The sequence below is a fragment of the Elephas maximus genome, chromosome 7, assembly GCF_024166365.1.
Source record: "Elephas maximus indicus isolate mEleMax1 chromosome 7, mEleMax1 primary haplotype, whole genome shotgun sequence".
Classification (NCBI taxonomy): Eukaryota; Metazoa; Chordata; class Mammalia; order Proboscidea; family Elephantidae; genus Elephas; species Elephas maximus.
The window spans coordinates 131,250,994-131,276,898 of NC_064825.1; the positions used below are offsets into that span (position 1 = coordinate 131,250,994).

General features: G+C 43.2%; 1 protein-coding gene across 5 annotated transcripts in view; it reads left to right on the forward strand.

Annotated features, from left to right (window-relative positions):
• Positions 1-25,905, forward strand: part of PPP6R3 (protein phosphatase 6 regulatory subunit 3) — a 175,982-nt gene that overhangs the window by 43,258 nt on the left and 106,819 nt on the right. For 3 of the 5 annotated variants that reach the window (XM_049892684.1, XM_049892683.1, XM_049892680.1), the window contains one exon: positions 21,478-21,625. The exons of 1 other annotated variant lie outside the window; for it this stretch is intronic. The gene's annotated coding sequence lies outside the window, so the exon portion shown is untranslated. Of the gene's footprint in view, positions 1-2,113; positions 2,265-21,477; positions 21,626-25,905 lie in introns of all 5 variants that reach the window. One more of the 5 variants, XM_049892681.1, reaches the window with a different exon arrangement.

Below are 25,905 nucleotides of genomic sequence, written 5' to 3' on the forward strand. Positions count from 1 at the left end.
GCCTCTGCCAGGCGCCCCGGAGAGGAGGTGGGGAGAAGGGGACTGAGAAGTCTCGTAGCATCAGTTTCACTGTGTTCATCGGGAGAGAGTCACTTAAGTCCCAGCTTACCTGGGAGGGCAGCTGAGTTCCCCCTTTTTGAAAGGAGGAGTGATGAAGAATTTGTGGACATTTTAAAACAACACTTAATGATTGTAGAGTGTCTTTATTCTTTATTTGAGTCTTTCAGCAGATATGTATTGTGAATATCTTCTACTCCATGGGTTATCTGGTATCTTTTGAGGGAGAGAAGTTAATATAATTCACTTTATCATTTTTTCCTCGTTATAGTTAGCTCTTCCCCTATTATTTTGAAGAAAATCCCAAACACTGTTTTGTTTCTTCTGTAAGTACGTCCTGGTGGTGCAGTGGTTAAGAGCTTGGCTGCTAACCAGTCGCTCCTTGGAAACCCTATGGAGCTTTCTATTCTGTCCTATAGGGTTGCTGTGAGCTAGAAGGAAACCCTGGTGGCACAGTGGTTAAGAGCTACAGCTGCTAACTAAAAGCTTGGCAATTTGAATCCACCAGGTGCTCCTTGGAAACTCCATGGTGCAGTTCTGCTCCGTCCTGTAAGGTTGCTACGAGTTGGAATCCCGTCCTGTAGGGTCTCTGTGAGTTGGAATCTACTTGACGGCAATGGGGTTTTTTTTTTTTAATGAGCCAGAATAGACTTCGATGGCAATGGGCTTTGTTATTTGGTTTGTGTAAGTATGTCTGTATATATTAAAAGATAAAGGCTCTTTTTTTTTTCCTTTAACCATGACCTAACCACAAAACTAGAAGCCCTGGTGGTGCAGTGGTTAAGGGCTTGACTGCTGACCGGACTGTTGGTGGTTTGAACCCGTCAGCAGCTCTGAGGGAGAAGAGACCTGGTGATCTGCTACCGTAAAGATTACAGCATAGGAAACCCTGTGGGGCGGTTCCCCTCAGCCCTATGGAGTCGTTATGAGTTCGAATCTATGCGATGGCGTACCATCACAAACCACAAAGCTATCACATCGTAAAAAAAAAACAACAAACCCCACACCTAGTCAGAATTGAACTTTCTACTTGTTTCGGATATCTTTTTTTATAATTTCCTAATTTTGATAAGTCAGGATCTAAATAAGTTCTGCTCATTAAAAAAAAATCAGTAGGTTCCTTGTTCCCCCTCCTTCTTTACTGGCCAACAACCCTAGATTGTTTGTCCGGTGGCGTTGGCTACAGTGTCCTCTGGCATATGTTTCCTGTATGCAGGTAGGTGGATCTTTTTTTTTTGTTTGTTTATTTTGGTGAACTTTGTTCCACCCGCACTTTATAACTTCCATCTTGAACTGGTGTTGCTTGGTTCCCGGTCTGCCTCTGGAGAATGAATGTGGACTCAAACTGAATTTTTTAAACGGCTTCCAACCTAAATCACGTTGAGATTCCTTCAGATTGGAGTTGCTCTACTCTTCAAATGTGAAGACGTTCCTTGTGGAATGCACTTTCTACCCCATGACTTCTCCGGGTGTTCGAGAGGTCATATGGACCTGTGTTTTCTGTAGAGTGAGGACACACTCGTCGTCAGCCATGTTCTCTTGGTGTACCACACCCTCTCTGTGTGTTTTACAGAGTTGCAGGGCATAGTCAGCACGTGGCCCAACTCACCTTAACTGGACTTTTCCTGTTCATTGTCTCCGTGTTTTTCTCCTTGTACTACCACTGCCTTTCTCTCTCTCATTGCTGATTTCTTGAGTGATGATGACCAGTGGTGTAAGGGTTGATGACTCAGAATTCTTCAGTTCGTTTTAGACCACCTTGAATTTCCAGTCTTCCCTAGTCTCCGTCTTTCCAGTCTTTTCTTTGCAACAGAAATGTTAGCAGTGAAAGACTAGAAAAATTACGTAGGTGTGATTAGCATGAACGTTAGAGAAGTAGACAAATTATGTCTTAAAATGCACGTTATGCCTGAAGTTTAAAATTAAAAAATTGTTTTCTTAATACCAATTGTATTTAAAAGGTATCGTTCAACTTTAAGTAAGAATTAAGGTTTAATGTTTTATTTTTAAGTGAAGGTGTGTAAATGATACTGACTTTTGACCACTGACTATTCAGCACGTGTCTGGAGGCCTGCCCCGTGCCAGGCGCAGTGCTTTCTGTGCTTTGGTGTAATACACGGTTGAAGAAGATGGACGCGGTGCTGGTACCCTGAGTGAAGTCCTCTAGCACGGTGCTGTCCAGTAGAAATACGATGCAAGCCACATAGGTAATTTTAAATTTTCTTGTAACCACATGAAAAAAGGAAAAAGAATCAGGTGAAATTAGCTTGAATATATTTTATTTAACCTAGCATATTGAAAATCTATTCCTTTCAACATGTAATCAATATAAAAATTATTAATAATGAGATATTTTCATCCTTTAAAATCCAGTGTGTATTGTACATTCAAGTAGCAAACAGAAAAACCAAACCCATTGCTGTCGAGTTGATTCCGACTCATAAGGACCCTATAGAACAGGGTAGAACTGCCCCATAGGGTTTCCAAGGAGCGCCTGGTGGATTCGAACTGCCGACCCTTTGGTTAGTAGTCAGGGCACTTAACCACTATAAGTACATCTCAATTTGAATGAGCCATCTTTAAAATGCTGAACAGCCTGAGCATGGTAGACAGTGCAGTTCTAGCGCTCGGTGAGTGTCAGCTGCCAGATTGTTGCCGTCATTATCCTTGTCCACATGGAGTAGCGGGGGCGCTGACCAAGAGCCTAAGTGAAAAACGGTTTGGAGGGGGCCAGAGGAGTAGCGGGGTGAAGAACTAAGAGGCTGTTTCCGTCTTGTGTGTGTGGTGGCAGAAGATGGAGAGAATAGTTGCCTTTGGGAGATACTAAAATTAAACCAAACCAAACCGAACCGAACCGGACCCGTTGCCATCAAGTCAGTTCTGACTGATAGCGACCCTGTAGGACGGAGTAGAACTGCCCAGCAGGGTTTCCAAGGCTGTAAAGCTTTATGGAAACAGCCTGCCATGTCTTTCTTCCTCAGAGTGGCTGATGGGTTTGAGCTACTGATACTTTGGTTAGCAGCCGGACACTTAACCACTGCTCCAGCAGGGCTGCTTTGGGAGATTCTAGGAAGGTAGCATTGATAGAATTTTGATCAGTTGGATTGGAAGGGGACAGAGGAACCAGGGCCAGTTTCCAGGCTTCTGTCTGTCACAACCAGGACAGTGCCTTTTGCTGAGGCAAGCAAGGCTTGGTCGTGTGGCTGGAGTGTGATGGAGAGCAAGAGCTCTGTCTAGGAGGTGTTAAATCTGAGGTGCTTGGGAGACACTCAAGGGGAAATGTCTGGTAGTAGTTGCATACCTGTGTTTGAAGTGCTGGTTTTATAAATTCGGGTCTCAACTTTCTTTATAGAGATTTTAAAAGCCAATGGCATTGGGTTTATTTGTTCAATAAAACTTTGAGTCTCCTCAGACTTTGTGTCAGTTTCTGGGGAATCAGAGTCAGACAAACTTGAATTTTCATCCCACCAAATGTGGCCAACTCAGGAGAGTGTCCACAGCCTAAGTGCTGTGGGAACTCCTGCGCTAGCAGTTGTACAAAGAGGAACAACAGCAGAGGAGACTAAGAAGGGGCCGGTGAGCAAACGGGGGCTGTGAAATCAGAGAAGCCAAGTGAGGAGCGTGTTCTAAGGAGGAGAGTCTGCCATTGAATGCCGCTGGGTACAAGGTGACGATGGATCAGAAGAGTGTCCTTTGGGTTTAGCCCTAGCTGGAGGTCATTGGTGACTTGAAGGAGCAATTTCTGTTGAGGGGTACAGATAGACACCAGATTGCAGTGGGTTGGAGAGGGGATACTGTCAGAGAAGGGGCTGATTTTTTTGCTTTGAAAGAGCTGCTACAAATCATTGAGGAAACATAATACAAAAACAGACAAAGGATATAAACAGACATTTGGCAGAAAGTGAAGTATAAATGGCTCTCAAACACATGAGTGATGTTCATCCTCACTCAGAGAAGTGCGTGCGCTGTGGAAATATGGCTGAGTCCAGCCTCCCTGGAAAACCGTTTGGCAGCGTGCGTTTAATTAGCAGCACACGTGCTCTGATTCAGCAGCTCTGCTCCTAGGAACTCCTACTTTGTTTTTTTGTGTTTTGGTAGTGGGGTAATAGCAAAAATGGAAATGAAATGGTTGTCAATGGTGGCCTGGCTAAATCAACTGTAATACTATGAAGGAAAACTCTGTACCTGGGTAAAAGGTGATATTCTCAAAAAGAAAAAAAGAAAAGAAAAAAATCTTGTTTCTAGCATGCTATAAATTAAGCTTTTGGGGTGATTTTTTTCCCCTTCTTTTTAATGATTGAGAAATGTTTCAGTAGGTCTAGATTAGGCCACGAGAGATGTGTGGAATGGTGTCTTTGAAGGCTTGTATTGAGGGTATCATTCAGCCTTTACTCCCCGCCTTTTAACACAGTTCATGGAAGTTTTTGGTCTGTACTCCCTTCCCCAGACCGGTTAGGATTATTTCCAGGGGACCTTGTCCGCTTTTATATATGTTTACATATGCTGGATTGTACACCACGTGAAAGGTGAGTATGACGTGTCTTTACAAGCTTTGTGGATGAATTCAAACTCCAGTTTACCTTATTGCTCCTAAAAATAGCCACAGCTCCTATGAAGAGAGCATCAACTTTTACTTGGTTTGAGTCATCGGCATATGATGTTCTTTGAGAACCCTGAATGTAGCGATGGGGGTTATACTGTAGCTGTCTGATGGAGGAGGAAGACTTCCTTCAACTGTTGGTGGGAGAAAGGGACAGTAGAGACCTTTATGAGCTGTGTGTTCTGCAGCCACCTGCATAGCCTGGCTCCGCTCACCTTTCTGTGGTTTCGCCTTCTTTGCCAATAGCAGCATGCTTACATATGGACTTCATACAAAAAGAACAACTGGCCACAGCCAAGTGGACCAAGTCAGCCTGCCAGCAGAGGACAGTGATACTGTACAACTTCCTGGTCTCCTCTGCTGGGACTCTACCTTAAGGCCTTGGGTACATTTGCTGTTAATTTCTTAGAGTTTGAGATGGTGGCAGTCATTGGTTTTTTATCTTCATTTCTTTGACTGTCTGGTTTCTATATAAGTGTTTTCTGCTTATTCACTACTTAGATTCATAGAAATGAAGAATTTGGAGATCTGAAGAGCCTTATGTGATCATTTAGCCTAAACCTCTCATTTTACTGATAAGAAAACAAGCCAGAGAGGTACATTGACTTGCTCACAGAAATCCAGATATTGACTGAACTGCACCAACATTCTCTTAGCCTTCCCAATTAAGTACGGTGATGGAGAGGGGTAATATGACACGCTGGCATCAGCAGGGCTAGCTCTCCACCATAATGTTAAGGGGTGTGTGGCTTTAATTACACTGAACTGTTCTAATGAAGACTGTTAACCTGTAGGCTGCACTGGTTCGTTAGAATCATGGCGACAATCCAGCCTAACTCTTCTTACATGTCTTGGTTGAGAAAGCAAAGGCCTAGAGATGTGAATTTGCTCATCTGAAATTATAAACTGAAAACATTTATTCTGTGCTTATTTCTCTTGTGAGCCAGGAGGGTGCTGTCCAGTAAAACGTTTTATGGTAGTGACACTCTATCCCATGTGACTATTTAAGTTTAAACTAGTTAAAATTAAACAGGGTGTAAAATTCAGTTCCACAGCCTTTCTGGCCACCTTCCAGGTGCTCAGCAGCTAGGTGTGGCTAGTGGCTCCTGTAAGGAACAGTGTGGGTCCAGAGCATTCACACTTTCTCCTGTCATTGAGCGCTCTGGAAGCCTTAGTGAGGGGGCTAACGCATCTGAGTGGGACTAGAATTGCCAGCTATAAATTAGAAGGTTTATGTTCAAAACAGTGGGAGGGGACGGAGATTTTGTGACAAGGTTATGACTGGTTGTGGCCTAGGCTTTTCTTGGTTTGTGTTTTGTGCTTTTCTTTAGTTCGGTAATCAAGAACCTATGTGAAATTTATTTGCCATTTCTTACGACTTGTAAAAAGATAACGGGTGTCATTTTGACCTCCTCTGACTTCACAAAAAAACAACAACAAAAAAAAGCCAGACCTGTTGCTGTTGAGTCAGTTCCGACTCATAGTGACCCTATAGGACAGAGTAGAACTGTCCCATAGAGTTTCCAAGTAGCGCCTGGTAGATTCGAACTGGTGACCTTTTGGTTAGCAGCCGTACCACTTAACCACTCTGCTACCAGGGTTTCCCTAACTTCACAAGGGGAAGACAAAATCACTTACCAGCGTCAGCCCAAGGCCGATTCCTATGAAGCAGCGGTCAGACATGCCTCCTCCTTCTAGCCTTTTTACCAGTTCTGACACTAGCTATGTCTCCCATGGCACACTCTACTTCTCTGCCAGGTTTGATAATTTATCGTAGTGACCACACAGAACTCACAGACGAAACTCATGATTATGGAGTTTATTAGGGAAGTAACAGGCTACAACTTGGGATCAGAAACGACTCAGGATACAGTTCTTTGATCAGGATAGCTTCTTCTCAGCCATGCCCACAGACAAGGCCTCTCTCCAGCCTCTCAGCCTTGCCTCTATACTGCTCGAGCAAGTGTTACAAAGTTCCTAGCTCCGTGGGTTGGCAAGCCCCACAGCAGCCATCTCGCGCTGTTCTCCTGGTTCCTTCCATCTTACCCTCCTGTCCCTCTTGCTACTTCTGTGGCTCCATCTCTCACCGTCTTCCATGTCACAGCCCTCTCTGTGTGTCTCCTGGGTCTAGGAGGTTCTCAGCATGGGGACCCTGGGTCCAAAGGATGCACTTCACTTCCATCTCTTCTTCTTAGTGAGGTCCCCAGTCTGCTTCTGGGATGGCTCATTTTAAGCCTAGTGGGATGTAAAACTGACCAATCCCCTTGTTGGGGTTCAGTACACCTTATTTGCATGGCCCCACCCTCCCACCCCCCCTCAGGGTTCCACGAACCTTACTTGCGTTATTACCAAGCAGTCCAGTCCTTTGGGTGGGCCACAAGCACCTTATTTTGCATAGTCCCACACAGTCATTGTGGGGAAGTCACAGAGACTGTGGCTAGAAGGGCCATATTAAGTAATTCACTGCACTGCAGGTATCTTGTGTTGCCAGTTAAGTAAATCCCACCTTTGGTCTTGAGTTGGGAGTGACTACGTTCATTCAGCTTCATGGTACTCAGCGTGTTGTCCAGACTCTAGACTTATCTCACATATTTAATCTCTTAGGTTACCAAGAAACCATACACAAAGTTTTGGTGTCTTTCTTGCTATTGTAATGTGGACTATGGAACTTTCGCCTTTTATGTAAAATCAAGTTGACTATATACCTTGGCTGAGCCGACTTGTTAAAGCTTGGTGACGGGGATCGTGTCGTCCTGTGAACCATTGCTTATGCTGTTACTAAAACAGAGACAGAGCTGGTTCCCCAGGCTTTCCTTTGGATACCAGTTTAGTAATTAATGACTTGGCTCTGTTTTAACGGTGGCTTAGATAGGGTTAACTTCATGCATGACTGCAGTGATCTGAGTGTCCATCAAGGTGCATAGCCAGACGATGATGTAATCTAGTCAGGTGCCAACGTTTTTACTTAAAGCACTTTACATACGTGATTTTGCTTTTAAAAGGTGGTTGTATGGGTTTACCTTGGGTATTTTGTACTTTAAGAAGTAGTTTTTGTTTTGTTTTGTTTTTTGATTCTTGGTAGAGTGATTTTTGAATAATGGTTATAAGTCTTGATTTCTTGCCTTGGCTTGTATTGAAATGATTGGTGTCTCTGAAAGTAGCTGATAGAGTTAGCGATTTTTTCTTTTTTTTTTTCTCACTAGGTTGTTTCTCCCAGTTACCACTGTTTGCATATTCTTTTTGCTGGATGGTTTTTGTATTCTGAAATTTGTAGACAGTTTTTGTACTCACAGTGTCCTAGGCATTAGGATAAAATGGTGCACGGGTGATGGATTATCTTCCCAGCCACGAGACTTGGGGTCCTTGAGATCCACATGGAGATGCCGCCCTGGTGGAGTTGGCCCACCTTAGCAATTCTTGTACTTGCTTCTTTGTGTCCAGGCTCTGGGTGTCCCCTGCCTGTAACCGAGAGTGCATTTTTAAGTTGTTTTGTATGATATGTGATGTAGGGAGGTGTAATGGCTGTGGTTTCCTCGTGTGAATTTGCATCAGCAAGGAGTATCCTGATAATTTATAATAAAAATTTGTGTGAGAGCTTAGGGAGCCAATTTTTACTGCTGGGTGCTGTTTAGTTTAGAATGCTTTTTTGCTGTTAAAGGCCAAACTGGTCCTCCTTATGAAAGATATTGTTATAATTATGTTGCGCTTGCATTCTCTTCTTCGGCCTTAATCAGAGTCAGTAGCATTGAAAAGAGGAGAAGCTTTGTGATGGACTTAGGTTGTAGGCTGTTGAAGAAAATGTGACTCCTTTAAGGAATGATTGATGAAAAGAAACAAAAATAAAAGAATGAAAGTATGTTATTATTATTTTTTATAGCCTTGATTCTCTTTTTTTTTTTGTTGGCGGGGTGAGGCCTGGATCCATTTCCTCTGAGAGAATAACCTAATGATTGTTGGTTGTTAGAGGTACTGTTAAGTCAGTTGCAACTCATAGTGACTGTCATGGATTGAATTGTGTCGTCCCCCCCCCCCCACCATGTGTGTATCAGTTTGGCTGGGCCATGATTCCCAGTATTGTGTGATTGTCCTCCATTTTGTGATTGTAATTTTATGTTAAAGAGGATTAGGGTGGGATTTTAAAACCCTTAGTATCATCCAGTGTAAAGGGAGATTCCCTGGGTTGTGGCCTGCACCACCCTTTATCTTACAAGAGATGAAAGGAAAGGGAAGCAAGCAGAGAGTTGGGGACCTCATACCACGAAGAAAGCGGTGCCAGGAGCAGAGCGCGTCCTTTTGACCCGGGGTCCTTGCACAGAGAAGCTCCTATTCCGGGAGAAGATTGGTGAGGCCGACAGAGAGAGAAAGCCTTCCCCTGGGGCTGACACCCTGAATTTGGACTTTTAGCCTACTTTACTGTGAGAAAATAAACTTCTCTTTGTTAAAGCCATCTACTCGTAGTATTTCTGTTACAGCAGCACTGGATAACTGAGACAGTGACCTTATGTACAACAGAATGAAAAACTGCCCTGTCGTCCTGTGCCATCCTCAGACTCATTGTTGTGCTTGAGCCCATTGCTATGACTGCCGTGTCAGTCCATCTTCTTGAGCGTCTTCCTCTTTTTCACTGCCCCTCTGCTCTACCAAGGGTCTGATCCCTTCTGATAACGTGTATGTGAGACAAAGTTCCTCCATCCTCGTTTCTAAGGAGCATTCTGGCAGTACTTCTTCCTAGACAGATCTGTTTGTTCTTTTGGCAGTCCATGGTATATTCAGTATTCTTTGCCAACACCGTAATTGAAAGGCATCGGTTCTTCTTCGGTCTTCTTATTCATTGTTCAGCTTGTACATGCATATGAGATGATTGAAAACATCACGGTTTGGGTCAGATGCACTTTAGTCTTCCAGGTGACGTCTTTGCTTTTTAATACTTGAAAGAGGTCTCTTGCGGTAGATTTGCCTAGTGCAGTGCGTCCTTCGATTTCTAGACTGCTGCTTCCATGGATTTCGATTGTGGATCCAAGTAAAATGAAATTCTCAACAACTTCAGTCATTTCTCCGTTTGTCATGATGTTGTTTATTGGTCAAGTTCTGAGGATTTTTATTTTCTTTTATGTTGAGGTGTAATCCATACTGAAGGCTGTGGTCTTTGATCTTCATTAGTAAGCGCTTCAGGTCCTCTTCACCTTCAGCAAGAAAGGTTGTGTCATCTGCATATCGCAGGTTGTTAATGAGTCTTCCTCCGATCCTGATGCCCCATTCTTCTGCATATAGTCCAGCTTCTCGGATTATTTGCTCAGCATACACATTGAATAAGTATGGTGAAAGGACACAGCCCTGACGCACACCTTCCCTGACTTGAAACTGCATAGGATCCCCTTGTTCTGTTTGAACTGCTGCTTCTTGATCTATGTACAGGCTCCTCATGAGCACAATTAAGTGTCTGGAATTCCCATCCTTCACAGTATTACCCGTAATTTGTTATGATCCACACAGTCGAATGCCTTTTCATAGTCATTAAAACACAGGTACATCTTTCTGGTGTTCTCTGCTTTCAGCCAGGATCCACTGACAACAGCAGTGATACCCCTGGTTCCACGTCCTCCTGTGAATCTGGCTTGAATTTCTGGCAGTTACCTGTCGATGTATTGCTGCAGACGCTTTTGAATGATCTTCTGCAGAATTTTACTTGCATGTGATATTTATTGTTCGAGAATTTTCTGCATTTGATTGGATCACTTTTCTTCGGAATAGACTTAAATATGGATCTCTTCCAGTCGGTTGGCCAGGTAATTATCTTCCAAATTTCTTGGCGGAGATGAGTGAGCACTTACAGTGCTGCATCCATTTGTTGAAACATCTCAACTGGTATTTCATCACTTCTTAGAACCGTTTCGCCAGTGCCTTCAGTGCAGCTTTGGACTTCGTCCTTCAGTATCGTCAGTTCTGCATCGTACGCTACCCCCCGAAATGGTTGAATGTCAGCTGGTTCTTTTTGGTACAGTGACTCTGTATTCCTTCCATCTTCTTTTGATGCTTCCTGCATCATTCAGTATTTTGCCCTAGAATTCTTCACTGTTACAACTCAGGGCATGAATTTTTTTCTTCAGTTCTTTAAACTCAAGAAATGCTGAGCATGTTCTTCCGGTTTTGGTTTTCTAACTTCAGGCCTTTGCACATGTCATTATAATAGTCTTCTCGAGTCGCCCTTTGAAATCTTCTCCTCAGCTCTTTTACTGCACCGTTTTTTCCATTTACTTTAGCTATGCAACGTTCAGGAGCAAGTTTCAGAGTCTCTTCTGGCATCCGTTTTGGTCTTTTCTTTCTTGTCTTTTTAATGACCTCTTGCTTTCTTCGTTTATGATATCATTCCGCAACTCATCTGATCTTCGGTCATTAGCGTTCAGCACATCAAATCTGTTCTTGAGACGGTCTCTAAATTCAGGTGGGATATACTCAAGGCTGTACTTTGGCTGTCGTGGACTTGTTCCGATTTTCTTCAGTTTCAACTTGAACTTGCATATGAGCAGTTGATGGTCTGTTCCATAATCGGCCCCTGGCCTTGTTTTGACTGATGATATTGAGCTTTTCAATTGTTTCTTTCCATGGATGTAGTCGATTTGATTTCTGTGTAAGGAAGAAGTTGTTGGTTTTGGAAAATTCTATCATGTGATCTCCAGCATCGTTTGTATCACCGAGGCCGTATTTTCCAACTACTGATCCTTCTTCTCTGTTTCCGGCTTTCACATTCGAACCACCAGTAATTATCAGTCCGTCCTGATTGTATGTTTGATCGGCTTCAGACAGCAGAAGCTGGTAAACATCTTGAGTTTCTTTATCTTTGGCCATAGTCGTTGGTGCGTAATTTTCAATAATAGTTGTATTAATTGGTCCTCCTTCTAGGCCGTGTGGACGTTGTCCTATCATTGACAGCCTTGTACTTCAGGATAGATCCGCAGTGTTCTTTCTGATGATGAATGGGACACCGTTCTCTTCAATTTGTCATTCCTGGCATAGTAGATGATATGACTGTCCTATTCAGAATGTCCAGTACCTGTCCATTCCAGCTCAGTAATGCCTGGGATATCAATGTTTATGCATTCCATCTCATTTTTGACAGCTTCCAGTTTTCCTAGATTCATACTTCGTACATTCCACATTCTCATATTAATGGATGTTTGCAGCTGTTTCTTCTCATTTTGAGTTGTGCCGCATTAGCAAACGAAGGTTCTAAAAGCTTGAGTCCATCCAGGTCATTAAAGTGGGCTCTATCTACTTTGAGGCGGTAGCTCTCCCCCAGTCATCTTTTGAGTGCCTTCCACCCTCAGGGGTTTATCTTCCGGCATTTTTTTTTTATTACAGCAGACAGTGTTCTGTTGCTATTCATAAGGGTTTCACTGGCTAATTGTTTTCGGAAGTAGACTGCCAGGTCCTTATTCCTAGTCTGTCTTAGTCTGGAAGGTCAGCCGAAACCTGTTCGCCATGGGTGACCCTGCTGGTATTTGAATACCGGTGGTATAGCTTCCTGCATCACAGCGACACGCAAGTTCCCACAGTAGGACAAACTGACGCGTACATGGGGGAATCTAATGATGTCAACTGTTAAAACAAGACGACTTTTTATTGACCATCAACTCCGTTTTTTCCCTCTTTTGGCTTCTGTGACACTGCATTGTTGCTCCCCATCTTCAAAATAGTCTGCTCTCTCGCCATGCCCCTTTCTCGTTTGTGTTAATGACTGCCTAAAAGTTGTGGTTTCCTAGAAGATTAAGGATTTGGGGGGAGTTCCCCCTTTTCCTTTTTTTGTGTTCTTTGAGGAGAGTCTTTCATCATCCACTTGGATTCTACTATCATGTGCGTGTGTTTAACTATCAAAATGAGCCTCTCTTTCAGCTTAGTTAGCTCCTTATCAGTGGTCTCATGTGACAGTTTGTCTGGGTACTTTCAGTCACATCCCCGCCCCCCCCCCGCCACCAAAGGCCAGAGTCAGGAGCCCTGTGTTTTCATTTCTGAAACAGTGCATTTCTCCTTGTTCAGCGTCAGCATCCTGTCAGTCCTCACAGGCTTAAGATGGATTTTTTTTTTACTTCTCACTCCGTGTCTTCTTTCATCAAGTCCTGCTTAATTCTTTCTGTAATTTAATTTGTCCAGTGTCTGTGGCCACTAGTACTAAATTTCAAGCTTTGACTACCTTATTCTTAGAGCAGACTCAAATTATTGAAGCAAGAAGAAAGTTTAGATTACAATTCCTTTATTTTATAGATGAAGAAATGAATCCGCAGGTTAAAAACCAGCACTTACTGCCAGATGTCTGAGGAGCGTAGTAGTATTGCTATATATTGTCTTTTTTTTTTCTTCTTGGTTTCGTCCTTGCCTCGCTGCACCCTCCTCTCCACTTACACTGTTGCTGTCCTCCCTACGTGGCTTTATTGCAGTTCTGGTTAGATCAGCATTTAGCTGTCAGCGTGGTAACTGCGTCAGTGGTCGTAGCTCTCACGTGGTAAATTAGAAATGCTTTTCCGAAACTGCTTTTGGCATTCTCTGAAATGGTTGTATTTTTTTGTTTGTTTGTTTAAAAAAAAAAAAAAAATGTACTTATTACTAATTAAGCCTCAAATTTTTAAGCCGGTCAAATGTTCAGGTATTTCATCAGTTTTATCTTCTTTGGAGAGATCTTTCTCTGCTCCAGTCGGGGCTGCCTGCCCCCCCTGCTTGGCGTGGAGTCACCACCCCCTGCCCGCCCTTCTCCTGGGCTTGGGGACCCTCTCTGCCTCTCCCACAGCAGATTTCCGTGTTGGCGCCCTTCTCGTTGTTCTCCCTCGCTTCGCTGGAGCACAGCTGCCGCGGTTTTCTGTGAGAAAGGTGTGTAGGAGGTGAAGGGTTTGACCTTATGTTTGTATGAACTCTTGAGTGATAGTTTGTCTGGGTGTAAAATTCTGGGTTGCAGCTCATTTACGTTGGAATTTCACAGTGATGTTCCTTGGTGTAGGTCTGTTTTTATCCATTTGGCTGGCATTTGGTAGAACCATTTCAGTGGGAAACTCATTTCAGGGACTTTTTGGGGAATAGATTCTCTGATTTCTTCCTATCTCTGTTGTCTGTTTCCTCTTTTTGGAATCTCTGGTACTTGGATGTTCGATGTCCCATCTGGACTCCCTGTTCCCTTATCTTTTTTCTGCCTCTAATTTTTTTTCTTCCGTATTTTATCTTCTAAACTTTCTACTTAGTTTTTAATTTTTGATGTGAAGTTTTTAATTTCCAAGGGGTCTTTTTATCCTCTCTACCCTTTTAAAGAATGTTGTGTTTGTGTTTAATGGATGTATTGTATTATATTTCTGAGGATATCCTTTTTCCCCCCTTTTCCTGCATAGTCTTTTTCCTCCAACTTGTATTTTTCTGTTTGTTTTTGCTCTCCCCCTCTCATGATAGAGGGTTTCCAGAGATGTTTGGTAATTTGCTCATATTGAATGCTGAGGGATACACACACTCACAAACACAATTGAATCATATAATTATAATTTTTCCCAGCTTTGTCCACTATAAGAAGACATAGAAAAAGTGACACCAGTAGCTGTGAACACACTTAGCATCCAGGCCTTCTTTTCTAAATAACGTTCTCCACTAACAGAAACCAGGGCCCTTTGGAAGAATGGCTGATATCAAAGGTGGGGCAGGGCATGTCCGAGGTGAACAGAGATCATGGTGTTGTGCCAGAAAATAGTGAAGTGCTCAAAAAACATCAGAAGGACACAGGAGCTGCTTGAAGGGGCTCCCGCCGGCCTGACCTGGGGCAGTGTGAGTGTTAGCAGGAACGATAACATTAATGAATAAAATAAGAATCCCCTGAGTCCATACTGATAATGCATTAAAGAAAGGATGAGTAGGGGGAAAGGAAAATGCCTTATTAGAGCTAGAATGTCAGTTAGTAAATGCAGAAGGAACAGTAGGGCTACACCGCCCCCAAAAAACAAACAAAAACAAAAGTAGTGCTACCCCCCCCAAAAAAACAAAACAAAAAACAACACATATTCATAATCATCAGAGTAATAATTGATTCAGACAGGAACGCTCAATGGGCACTAAAACGATTGAGTGAACATTTTAAGAACATAGTTTCCAAGTATCTTCTGACAGATTACATACTAATTAATTCTGAGGGAAAAGTGGTCACAGTGGAGGAATTTGCCAGATGTCGTCTTAACCAGGTAGTCAACATTATCACCAAGAACGGGACACACTGACATCATCTGTTTCCTTATGTCATACACTGGGAAAGACAGAAACTTCATTTATGTAGTAGACCTGCCAGAAATGCATAATCGGAACTTTCATGACAGAGAAGTCTCCAGCAAACACAAATTGAGGGATCGTCTACAACAGAGCTGGCCTGTATTCTTCCAAGATGTCAGTGTACTGAAGACAGAGATGCTGAAGAGCTGTTTCAGATGGAAGGAAATAAAGAGACATGACAGTGGATGTAACGGATGATCTTGGGTTGGCGGGAAGGGAGATTGCTACAAAGGACTTCATAGAGCAATTGGCAAGATTGGAGCATGAGTCCCTGTTTGGCAGTTGCTGGGGTGAAATCCCGATCGTGGTGTGTTCATTGTGGTTGTGTAGACAGTGTTCTTGTTCTTTGGAAACACACTGAAGTGTTAAGGGCAAAAGGGTATCTGCACTGCCTTTAGATGTTTGGGGTGGGCTCCCTGTGGAGACAGAGTGGCACAGGGGCAGTGTCAGTGGTGGGTGAATGGGCTGAAGGAGTTAGGGATTTTCTTGTACAGCTCTTGCAACTGTTCTGCAAATTTGAAATTAATTTAAAATAAAAAAATGTTTTTTAAAAGTTAGACTAAGTAGTGGCTGGCTGGAAGCTGTGTTCGGGGGTGGGGCCTGTGGCTGTGGACGTTTCAGCATAGAGATTCATTGAGCTTTTTGGTCGGGAAGCCCCTCAGGTCAGTGTGTCCAGGCCTTTTTTTCTCTAGGTCAGTCATATAACGCAAGACACTTTCAGCTTTCAGCCTGGAGAGTAGAGGTCTTGGCTGCCGGCAGGAAATGTGGGACCCAGGAGGGCTGGGCTGGGCAGTGGGTGGGCACGTGTCCCAGCATTCATTTGGCAGTTCAGACTGACCCTCTGTTTTCTGTGTGGCATTCCCATCCCCACTGGCTGGGCCCTCCGTGTCCGGCCATCTGCTGGGGCGGGGAGGGTAAGAGAGAATGAGGATATTTAGGGATCTAAGTGTTCCTTAAGCAGCTTTCAGTTGATTTTCCTTCTGCCACCTTCCAGTTTTCTTGTTTTCCGGTCCTTGTGGGAAACCCTGGTGGTGTAGGTTTAGTGTTACGGCTGCTAACCAAAAGGTCGGCAGCTCAAATCCACCAGGGGCTCGTTAGAAACTCCATGGGGCTGTTCTGTTCTGTCCCGTAGAGTCACTGTGAGTTAGTTGGAATTGACTCGATGGCAGTGGGTTTGGTTTGTTTTTTATAAGAATCCTGAGTTTAACTTTTTGAGGAATGGCCAAATTGTTTTCTGAAGTGGCTGTACCATTTTCCATGCCCACTAGTGACGTGTGAGGTTTTCTGTTTCTCCACATCCTTGCAAACCAGCACTTGGCTGTTTTTTGATTTCTTGATTAAAGCCATCCTAGTGGGTGTGAGGAAACCCTGGTGGAGTAGTGGTTAAGTGCTACGCTGCTAACCAAAAGGTCAGCAGTTCAAATCCACCAGGTGCTCCTTGGAAACTCTACGGGGCAGTTCTGCTCTGTCCAGTAGGGTCGCTATGAGTTGGAATCAACTCAACAGCAATGCATTTGGTTTTATTCTTTTTTTAAAGTGGGTGTGAGGAGTCTGGGTGGTGCAGATGGTTCATGTGCTTGGCTGCTAACCAGAAGGTTGGAAGTTTTAGTCCACCCGCAGGCACCTCAGAAGAAAAACCTGGCAAGCTACTTGCAAAAAATCAACCATTAAAAACTCTATGGAGCACAGCTGTGCTCCGACACACATGTTGCAGTGAGTGGAAGTTTGGTTTTGGTTTCAGTAGGTGTGAAGTAGTACTTCATTGTGGTTTTGATTTGCATTTTCTTAATGACCATTGATGTCGAACATCTTTTCACATGCTTGTTGTGTGGCTCATACTCTTATGCTTTAAAATAGCCAGGTTTCTTAGTGTCAGTAACATGTTGTTGTTGTTAGGTGCCATCGAGTCGGTTCCTACTCATAGCGACCCTGTGCACAACAGAACGAAACACTGCCTCGTCCTGCGCCATCCTTAACAATCCTTGTTATGCTTGAGCTCATTGTTGCAGCCACTGTGTCAGTCCACCTCGTTGGGAGTCTTCTTCTTTTCCGCTGACCCTGTACTCTGCCAAGCATGATGTCCTTCTCCAGGGACTGATCCCTCCTGACAACATCTCCAAAGTATGTAAGACTCAGTCTTGCCACTCTTGCCTCTAAGGAGCATTCTGGCCACACTACTTCCAAGGCAGATTTGTTTCCTCTTTTGGCAGTGCACGGTGTATTCAATATTCTTCGCCAGCACCACAATTCGAAGGTGTCAACTCTTCTTCAGTCTTCCTTATTCATTGTCCAGCTTTCACATGCATATGATGTGATTGAAAATACCATGGCCTGGGTCAGGCACACCTTAGTCTTCAGGGTGACATCTTTGTTCTTCAACACTTTGAAGAGATCCTTTGCAGCAGATTTGCCCAGTGCAGTGTGTCTTTTGATTTCTTCACTGCTGCTTCCATGGGTATTGATTGTGGATCCAAGTAAAATGAAATCCTTGACAACTTCAATCTTTTCTCCATTTATCATGATGTTGCTCATTGGTCCAGTTGTAAGGATTTTTGTTTTCTTAATGTTGAGGTGTAATCCATACTGAAGGCTGTGGTCTTTGATCTTCATTAGTAAGTGCTTCAAGTCCTCTTCACTTTCAGGAAGCAAGGTTGTGTCATCTGCATAACGCAGGTTGTTAATGGGTCTTTCGCCAATCCTGATGCCCTGTTCTTCATACCGTCCAGCTTCTCTTGTTATTTGTTCAGCATACAGATTAAATAGGTATGGTGAAAGGATACAACCCTGACACACACCTTTCTTGACTTTAAACCAATCAGCATCCCCTTGTTCTGTCTGAACAACTGTCTCTTGATCTATGTAAAGTTTCCTCATGAGCACAATTAAGTGTTCTGGAATTCCCATTCTTTGCAATGTTATCCATAATTTGTTATGATCCACACAGTTGAATGCCTCTGCATAGTCAATAAAACACAGGTAAACATCCTTCTGGTATTCTCTGCTTTCAGCCAGGATCCATCTGACATCAGCAATGATATCCCTGGTTCCACGTCCTCTTCTGAAACTGGCCTGAATTTCTAGCAGTTCCCTGTCGATATACTGCTCCAGCTGTTTTTGAATGATCTTCAGCAAAATTTTGCTGGTGTGTGATATTAATGATATTGTCCGATAATTTCCACATTCGGTTGGCTCACCTTTCTTGGGAATAGGCATAAATATGGATCTCTTCCAGCCAGTTGGCCAGGAAGCTGTCTTCCATATTTCTTGGCATAGACGAGTGAGTACCTCCAGCGCTGCGTCTTTTTGTTGAAACATCTCAGTTGATATTCCATCAATTCCTGGAGCCTTGTTTTTCGCCAATGCCTTCAGAGCAGCTTGGACTTCTTCCTTCAGTACCATCGGTTCGTGATCATATGCCACCTCTTGAAATGGTTGAATATCGACTAATTCTTTTTGGTATAATGACTCTGTGTATTCCTTCCATCTTCTTTTGATGCTTCCTGCATCGTTTAATATTTTCCCCATGGAATCCTTCAGTATTGCAACTCGAGGCTTGAATTTTTTTTTTTCAATTCTTTCAGCTTGAGAAACGCCGAGCATGTTCTTCGGTTTTGGTTTTCCATCTCCAGCTCTTTGCACATGTCATTATAATACTTTACTTTGTGTTCTGGAGAGGCCCTTTGAAATCTTCTGTTCAGTTCTTTTACTTCATCGATTCTTCCTTTTGCTTTAGCTGCTTGACACTCAAGAGCAAGTTTCAGAGTCTCCTCTGACATCCATCTTGGTCTTGTCTTTCTTTCCTGTCTTTTCAGTGACCTCTTGCTTTCTTCATGGATGATGTCCTTCCACAACTCGTCTGGTCTGTGGTCACTAGTGTTCAATGCGTCAAATCGATTCTTGAGATGGTGTCTAAATTCAGGTGGGATATACTCAAGGTCATATTTTGGCTCTGTGGACTTGCTCTGATTTTCTTCAGTTTCAGCTTGAACTTGCATATGAGCAATTGATGGTCTGTTCCACAGTCGGCCCCTGGCCTTGTTCTGACTGATGATATTGAGATTTTCCGTTGTCTCTTTCCACAGATGTAGTCAGTTTGATTTCTGTGTGTTCCATCTGGCGAGGTCCATGTGTATAGTCGCCGTTTATGTTGGTGAAAGACTGTATTTGTAATGAAGACGTTGTTGGTCTTGCAAAACTCTATCATTCGATCTCTGGCATTGTTTTTATCACCAAGGCCATATTTTCCAACTACGGACCCTGCTTCTTCGTTGCCAACTTTTGCATTCCAATCGCCAGTAATTATCAATGCGTCTTGATCGCATTTTCGATCGATTTCAGACTGCAGCAGCTGATGAAAATCTTCTATTTCTTCATCTTTGGCCCTAGTGGTTGGTGCGTAAATTTGAATAAGTCGTATTAAGTGGCCTTCCTTGTAGGCATATGGATGTTATCCTATCACTGACAGCGTTGTACTTCAGGGTAGATGTCGAAATGTTCTTTTTGACAATGAGTGCAACACCATTCCTCTTCGAGTTGTCATCCCCAGCATAGTAGAGTATATGGTTGTCCGATTCAAAATGGCCAGTACCAGTCCATTTCAGCTCACTAATGCCTAGGATATCGATGTTTATGCATTCCGTTTAATTTTTGACGATTTCCAATATTCCTAGATTCATACTTGGTACATTCCAGGTTCCGATTATTAATGAATGTTTGCAGCTGTTTCTTCTCATTTTGAGTCGTGCCACATCAGCAGATGAAGGTCCCTAAAGCCTTATTCCATCCATGTCATTAAGGTGAACTCTACTTTGAGGAGGCAGCTCTTCCCCGTCATCTTCTGAGTGTCTTCCAGCCTGGGGGGCTCATCTTCCAGCAGTATATCAGACAGTGTTCCACTGCTATTCATAAGGTTTTCACTGGCTAATGCTTTTCAGAAGTAGACTGCCGGGTCCTGCTTCCTAGTCTGTCTTAGTCTAGAAACTCAGTAACATAGACCCAGTCTTTTCTCTGATTATGTGCAATTGAAAGAAAAGACCCTCTTCCAGAAGAGTGAATTGCTCCTCAGCGTCCTTATTATACCTTGATAAGCACCTGGGATCCTACTGATGTGAAGAGGTATGTGAGCCAGGTTTCTTTTGGTGACTCTGAATGGGAGTGAGTGACAGGGTGAGGAGGTGATGCTGGGAAAACTGCCCAGAGCTGTGATTGATTGGCCTGCTGGGGAGGAGGGGAGGGGTGATTGCAGATTGGCTCCCAGGGGTCTGGAACTGTTCCAGTTTAAATGCCAAAGTTGTATGTATGTGCATTTTGTGGGTAGCTGTCTTTGTCAGATTCTTCAAAGGGTCTGGAACCCCTAACAGAGAGAGAATGACTGTGTCGAGGTAGACTTTAGACTTACCTTTGACATCAATGAGGGTGCAACTTGACACTAACATGCTCAGCTTGTTATGTCTCAGGACTGGAGCTGCCTGTGTGGGTGCCTGCTCTGTTCTTTAATTTCAAGCATAAATTCAGAAGATCAACTATACTTTTTCAAGTGTGTATTCAAAAGCACTTAGGTGGTAAAATGTTTTGTTTTTAGAATGAAATATTCTCCTTTGCATTTTCACCTGGGATTGCTGTTTTTGTTGTTGGTTGATTTTTTTGGTTTTACAACCAGTTAGCAGTGTTTCTATTATCTGAGGAAAAACAGTGAGTTGAGATCACAAAGGAATGTGACTTTTATGGAAGAAATGCATTAGATGAACCAACCCACTGCCATCGAGTCGGTTCCGACTCATAGCGACCCTATAGGACAGGGTAGAACTGCCTGATAGAGTTTCCAAGGAGCACCTGGCGGATCCGAACTGCCGACCTCTTGGTTAGCAGCCGTAGCACTTAACCACTACTCTACCAGGGCTTCCATGAACAGTGGTACTTTTAAAGGAGGCCTTGTAGTTGGCATTGTCATTAGCACACCGTCCAGAGTTTGAGCCTTCTTCCGCAGCAGTACGCGATCAACGCAGAGCCTTTACGCAGAGCCTGGAAGGCGGTCTTTATGCCTTTCACGTGGGTGTTTGGTTAATTAACATTTCGTGACTGAATTTGTCCACAGTTAGTACTTCAGGCACCTCAGTGTTCTTCCACAGGACCTGGGAAAAGTTAGGATTGTTTAAAGGAGTTACATGGAGCTACTTGGGGGCATTTAAGGGAAATACTTTGTAAATTTGTTTTTAGTATTTTAAAGTATGGTGCCTTTGTCGAATATCATTGATGTTCTCAGAGGATAAAAATAAGAATTTTTTTTCTTCACTCACTGATCTCACTGTTATGCTCTTTGTGGTTGTTTCTGGGTTATTGTTTAGTGTAGGTTAAAAGCTGAGGTGGGGTGATGGAAACTGCCTGGTTTTCTATAGAAATTTCAATTCAGTAAAGCTTTTCAGCCCTCTGAGGTACAGCTCTGTGTTACTCAAGACCCTGAGCCAGTCTTTTAATGGCAGCTCCCAGAAGACCGAAGGAGAACATGCTGTGACGATGCTCTTTTTTCCTTCTAGGAGAGCTTCTGTTTCCCGTCCCACTCTCTTCCTGCTCATCTGCTAATGCAGTAACTTGGAAGACAACTGTTGCCAGGATAACCTGTAATGGGCAAGGAGCCACAGAGAAGAAAACGTTTCTTTTAATTTTTAAACTTTGGTTTGAAAGGTAAGACTCATTATCCGGAGTTTCCTCAAGGAAAGCAGTGTTCTGTGGTCAGACCCTGGAGTCTAGGTTAACCAGGTCTAGGTCAGTCTCCTTGAGCCAGGTGCAGTTAAATAGCATCCTCTGTAGTTCACCTTGATCTCTTGGAATCCCAGCACCCATGAGATTCCCAGTTTGGGAGGGGGAGGGATTGATAAGAGGTCGACTTTTATTTTACTTTCGTCTCAGTTGGTGCTTGATAGGAAGTGGCCCAGTAGGGTCTTTATGGGACATGCATGTATACTTAATCTGATTTCCTTAGCTCCATTGTCTTGAATCTCCAGGGCAAGGGGAGGAGCACAAGCCATGTAATCTTTCTGTTCCAAGACTTGACATTTTAGTCATTTTTTTAACGGCGTTTCCTTCTTAAGTCATTTACCAAGGCCTCTTGGTTCTACTCTGACCTGACTGGTGCAGCTGGCTTTTTCTTCCGTTCCACTTTTCCACTGCCAGGAAGCCAGGTGAGGCCTCGTCATCGCAGGAGACTACTACAGGCTGTTCTCCTGCAGCCGGTCTTTGCTTAGCCCAGGTGCATCTTTCCTCAGAATCAGAGACACCACTGTGCGGGTGTGCTCCCAGCCCCAGCGCCTCGCCCGTGACCACTCCCAACTCCTGGGGCTCCGCTTGTGCGTACACGGTGAAGTGCCATCCGCTTTCTCTGACATTCAGGTTCTTGTACAAACCTTCTGATTTCTTCAGCTGTAACCCCATATTATTCTCATGCATGAATTTGTGATTTTGGCTCCTTGTCTCATATTATTCTGTGTATTTGATGTAATGACTTCCAGGGCTCAGCTTTTTTTTTTTTCAGCCTCCTTTGTCAAACCTTTCTGGATTATTCCAGTTCCTTTGCCACCACTCTTTGGTGAACTCTTTTTTTCTCTCCTTTTTAGAAATAATTTTTTTTTGTTGTAGAAAATATACCCAGCAAAAACATATAACAACTCAAGTTTCTGCATGTATAGTTCAGTGAAATCAATTATATTCTTTTGAGTCGTGCATCCATTCTCATTCCCCTTTTCTGAGTTGTTCCACTTTCATTAACATAAACTCACTACCCCCTAAAGTTCCTGTCTAATTTTTCGAGTTGCTGTTGTCTGTTTGATTCCATATAACCAAAACCAAACCTGTTGCCATTAAGTTGTTCGACTCGTCGAGACCCTACAGGACACAGTAGAACTGCCGCATAGGATTTCCAAGAAGCGCCTGGTGAATTCGAACTGCCAGCTTTTTGGTTGGCAGCTTTAAGCCTTAACCACTGTGCCACCAGGGTTTCCTTGATTCCGTATAGGTATATCTTAAAAGAGCCTAATACTCAAGGCAGGCATTCTTTACTAGTTAAGCCAAACTATTGTCTGGTTTTAAGATGATGTTGGGATAGTTTGGGTTTAAGGTTTAAAGATTATCTTAGGACCATAGTTGTGGGGGTTCATCCAGCCTCTCTGACTCCAGAAAACCTGGATTCGTGTGAACTTGAAATTCTGTCCTGCATTTTCCTCCTTTTGGTTGGGATTCTTATAGAATCTTTGTTTGTTTGTTTTGTTTTTAATTTTATTTGCTTTAGGTAAAAGTTTCTAGCACAAATTAGTTTCTCATTCAAAAATCTATACGCAAATTTTTTGTGTGACATTGGTTGCAATCCCCACAATGTGTCAGCACTCTCCCGCCTTCTACCCTGGGTCCCTCCTGTCCCTTCATCTAGTTTCCTGTCCCTTCTTTGTCCTCTCACTTTGCTTTTGAGCACATGTTATGCATTTGGTCTCATACACTTGACTGAACTAAGAAGCACATTCCTCGTGGTGGTGGTTATTTTACGGGCCTGGCTCACTTTTGGCTGGAAGGTGAACTTTGGGAGTGGCTTCAGTTCTGAAGTAGCAGGCTTTTGTGAACTCTTAGGAGTAGCTCGTTGAAGTATTTTAGGACCTTTTTTCCTCTCTAAACTGTAAGCATTTTGACAAGAAATTTTGACTTCTACTTTATATTTTTAGAGCTTCTGTAATTGTTTGGCGATAGGAGTTAAAATTTTAGACATTTCTCAGGATAATAGTTTTAAGGTTTTCTGTCCGTCTTGCTCCCTCCTCTTTTATTTGTGCTGACAGACCTTGCGCTTTGGCAGCTTAAACATGAATTCCTTACCCTCAGCTCTTCCTCCTTTTTCTTTTTTTAACGCACACTTGGAATAGGTGTGCTCTTCTCTTAGGAAGTCGGCCAGAAGTCTCCAGGGGCCCTGGAATCAGTGCAGGTGTCAGGAAGGGTTCCCAAAGAGGAACAGCACTCCAGGCAGAAGTCGCTTTAGACTTGAGGGTGTCAGTTACCTCCAGACGGTAAATATTTTAGGTTTTGTGGGTCAAGAGATTAAAAAAAAAAAAGATACTATGAAGGTACTTAATGTGATGACAGAAAATATTTTCATAGATTTTTTTTTTTTTTTTTGATGAAATTTGAAACAATAACAATTGAGTTTAATTTCTTGTAATACAGGTCTATAATGAGAAGAACAGAATTCTTTTTCTGGGGGGATAGCATTTCTCTTAATCGGGGTTCAAAGTTAGAGTTTCCCTCTCATCAAAATTAATTGCAAATATTCGTCACATCTACTAGCACTCATCTGTAACGAGTTTTTTTTTAAATATGTCTCTCGTCTTTGGAGATGTCTTTTCACACACTGCCAATGGCGATCTCTGTCCAGAGCAGGTGCTTTTAACTGACCACAGAGAAAGCATTTGCAGAATTCGGTTTTATTCTTCTCTTGATATTTGCCTGTTAGCATGTCATGACACTGCAGACTCATCACCTGCAGCTGAAGGTGGGGTGGAAGCTCCTCAGTCGCACGCTTAAGTGTATTTTGAAATATGGAAATTTGCTTTGCATTCACGTCAAGGTCTAAAAAAATGCTGTTTAACTGTAGTTTGAGCTTATAAAATATATCTGATACAAATATATCTGATACATACGGAAATAGAGAACTCACTTTTATTTTAACGTTTGAAAGCATATGAAGTGTATAAAGCGGCTGGATGTTACTTAGGATTTGATCAAAGTTTGTTGTTGAAATGAGTTAATGTAGTATAACTTCCTCATTATTTTACCACCATCGTTGTAGCATATAATAGTCAATCCCAGTGAAGTTGAGTCGTTTCTCAGCTTACTTGAAACAGGGCTTTGACACAGTTTGGTCAGGTTCAAAGCCCTGCTGAGAATTTGCATTCCCACCCCCAGATGTACTGAGTCAGAATCTACAGTTATTATACGTAAGAATCACTTGGAGATTTTAACAAGATCCTCAAGTGATTCTTATGTGTAATAAATTTTGAGAACCGCTGCACTACTAGTAAGGAGCCCAGGTGATGCGGTGGTTAAAGCAGTCGACTGCTAATCGAAAGGTTGGTGGTTCGAAACCACCAGCAGCTCCATGGGAGAAAGATGTGGCTGGCAGTGTGCTTCCATAGACTTTTACAGCCTCGGAAACCCTATCGGGTCCCCGAGAGTTGGAATCGACTTAATGGCAGTGGGTTTAGGTTGGTTTGGGCTGTACTAGTGGTTCTCAGAACTGGTCCCTAATCAGCAGCATTAGCACCACCTCGGAAGGTGTTAGAAATGCAGATTCTCAGCAGGGTTCAAACAGAAGGAACTGGCTCAGAGCCCTGCTTTGAAAGTTGCTTCAGTCACTTCCAACTCAGCCTCGACTCCTCAAATAAACAGCTGAGCGGTGGCAGTGAGCCCTGTGAATTGTCCAGAGTCAAGGAAACCACCCTTTACCTTTTTTAGTTGACTAGGAGCCCTGGTGGTGTAGGTTAAGAACTCAGGCTGCTAACCAAAAGGTTGGCGGTTCAAATCCACCAGCTACTCCTTGGAAACCCTATGGAGCAGTTCTACTCTGTCCTATATGGTCCCTGTAAGTCGTAATTGACTCGAAGGTACACAACAGCAACAACAAGAACGGTATTGCTGCCAATATCCTCACCTCCTTGAGCAGCTTGTTCTTGACAAGAGCCTAGTAGTCTCAACAAGTTAATGTTCTTTGGACCCATTTCTTCAGCTGCTGCAATCAGACATGATTTAATTCACTCACCATTGGTAAATGGCTTCCCTCGCTTGTTTTAAACTGTTGCTTCCCTGTGAGTTGGTGACATTGCGACAAGTGCTTAGCCTGGCAGTGTTGATGTGTATTGTATTCTCTTAGCGTAGGTGTGGTGTCAGTGCGTGACACACAGTGCTTTACCCACCTGATTTGGTAACAGAAT